Source organism: Penaeus chinensis, chromosome 34, assembly GCF_019202785.1.
Source record: "Penaeus chinensis breed Huanghai No. 1 chromosome 34, ASM1920278v2, whole genome shotgun sequence".
Lineage (NCBI taxonomy): Eukaryota > Metazoa > Arthropoda > Malacostraca > Decapoda > Penaeidae > Penaeus > Penaeus chinensis.
The window spans coordinates 26,488,594-26,491,093 of record NC_061852.1 but is presented as its reverse complement, the minus strand read 5'-3'; positions in this window follow the sequence as shown (position 1 = coordinate 26,491,093).

Sequence of the window (2,500 nt, the reverse complement as noted above, 5' to 3'; positions counted from 1 at the left end):
AGAGACAGACAGCACGACAGAGCATGACAAAGTCAGCATGACAGTGACAGACAACGAGAGAGCGAGAGAGAGAGAGCGAGAGAGAGAGAGAGCGAGAGAGAGAGAGAGCGAGAGAGAGAGAGAGCGAGAGAGAGAGAGAGAGAGCGAGAGAGAGAGAGAGCGAGAGAGAGTGAGAGAGCGAGAGAGAGAGAGAGCGAGAGAGAGAGAGCGAGAGAGAGAGCGAGAGAGAGAGAGAGCGAGAGAGAGAGCGCGCGAGAGAGAGAGAGAGAGAGAGAGAGAGAGAGAGAGAGAGAGAGAGAGAGAGAGAGAGAGAGAGAGAGAGAGAGAGAGAGAGAGAGAGAGAGAGAATGAGAGAGAGAGCGAGTATGTCTTCTTTTCATCTTGGTTTACGGCCGCGGTGATTTTATTATCTGGACAGTCGGTGGACATAGACACACGCATCCCATCTGCTTGATACAGAACACTTAGGCAAACGAGATTTACCCTCAGACAAAGACAAAATATACCCAGCAGTAGTTTTCAAGAGACGAATTAAGTGATTCAATCAAACTAGTGTTGATGCTTTTAACATCTAGGAGGCTTTGCAAGCACCCCCTCCCCCTCCCCCCTGCGCCCCCCTCAGCACGATAAAGGATGCAGGAAAAGGGGCTTGATATCCTGATAGCGGACGTGCAGGCAATGCTACGTCCTGTACGCTGGCCATGGGAGCTGTCATCTGCGAAACGGACATGGCAGAGGGGAGGCAGAGAGGCTTGGCAGGAGGGGGCGTTGAGTCGTGCTTGCGGTACTGTGTCTGCTTTCAAGTGGAACGAAAACCTGAGTGTTAAGGGGGAGAGGGGCGTGGCAAAAGGAGGAACAGGGGGCGGTAGGGACTTTCATCTCCCTCGCGTTTATTTATAAGACGGGGGCGATTAGCGTAGTGTGTTGAGAGAGGAAGGTCATCTGTGCCGTAAAAATCGCTGTTAACTCGCTCGGAGCTGTAAGACCGCATTTTAAGGTGGGGGAGGATTACTCATTATCCGTGGAGTTCGTATGGGCTGCCACGGTCTGTTGTCGGGTTTGTATTTGCGCAGTTAATGTTTTGGATAGGCTGTTGAATTCTCATTAGCGGTACAAGGTGGAAAATTCCTGTTTGACATTTGTATTTTATGTTACCCTTTTTTTTTCGTTTTATTGTTTTTCTGTTGTGACTCTCACCCTTCCTTTCACCCTCTCCTCTCACCCTCCCTCCCTTTCTCTCTCCCCTCTTTCCCTCCATCTCTTTCTCCATCTCCCTCCCTCCCTTCCTCCCTCCCTCCCACCCTCCCTCTCCTCACTCCCTCCATCCCTTTCTCCCTCTCCTCTCTCCCTCCCTCCCTTTCTCCCTCTCCTCTCTCCCTCCCTCCCTTTCTCCCTCTCCTCTCTCCCTCCCTCCCTTTCTCCTCCCTTTCTCTTTTTCCTCTCTCCCTCTCCTCTCTCTCTCTCTCTCTCTCTCTCTCTCTCTCTCTCTCTCTCTCTCTCTCTCTCTCTCTCTCTCTCTCTCTCTCTCTCTCTCTCTCTCTCTCTCTCTCTCTCCCTCCCTCCCCTTCCATCGTCTCATCAACGTAATCATTCTTACTTCCTTTCCCGTCCCATTCCGTTTCTTTGTTGGGTCATTGTGTAATCCCAATAAGTGTGCCAGTGGAAATGACTGCAGGGAGAGCTTGTCGGTCGTGGATTATTCAGGGGAGAGGCGTAGGGGAAAAGCAAGCCAGATTTTTAGATGCTGTGGGGATGGGGGAGGCACGCGTGGAAGAGGGGAAGGGGAAGGGGAAGGGGAAGGTGGGGGGGAGGAGGATTGTTGGCAGTTCGGCAATTATGTCCCTGCTGTGGCACCGCGAGGAGTACTGAAGAGACGTCTGAGTTGAGACGTGTGTGGGTGATGTCAGCTCGCGTTGCTCCTCGGTCGCGTTCGTGTTGATGTCGGAATATAAATTGGTTTTATTTTTTTCTCTATCCTTTCTCTCTCTCCTTTCTCTCCCTTCTTTCTCTCTCTCTCTCTCTCTCTCTCTCTCTCTCTCTCTCTCTCTCTCTCTCTCTCTCTCTCTCTCTCTCTCTCTATTCTTTCTCTCTCCTCTCTCTCTCTCTTCTTTCTCTCTCTTCTTTCTCTCTCTTCTTTCTCTCTCTTCTTTCTCTCTCCTCTCTCCCTCTTCTTTCTCTCTCCTCACTCTCTCTCCTTCCTCTCTCCTCTATCTCTCTTCTTTCTCTCTCCTCACTCTCTTATTTCTCTTTCCTCACTCTCTCTTCTTTCTCTCTCCTCACTCTCTCTCCTCTCTCTCTCCCCTCTCTCTCCCCTCTCTCTCCCTTCTTTCTCTCTCTCCTTTCTCTCTTCTTTACCCCCCCCCCCTCTCTTCTTTCTCTCTCTCTCTCCTCTATCTCTCCTCTATCTCTCCTCTATCTCTCCTCTATCTCTCCTCTCTCTCTCCTCCTTCTCTGTCCTTTCTCTCTCTCTTCTTTCTCTGTCCTCTTTCTCTTCTTTCTC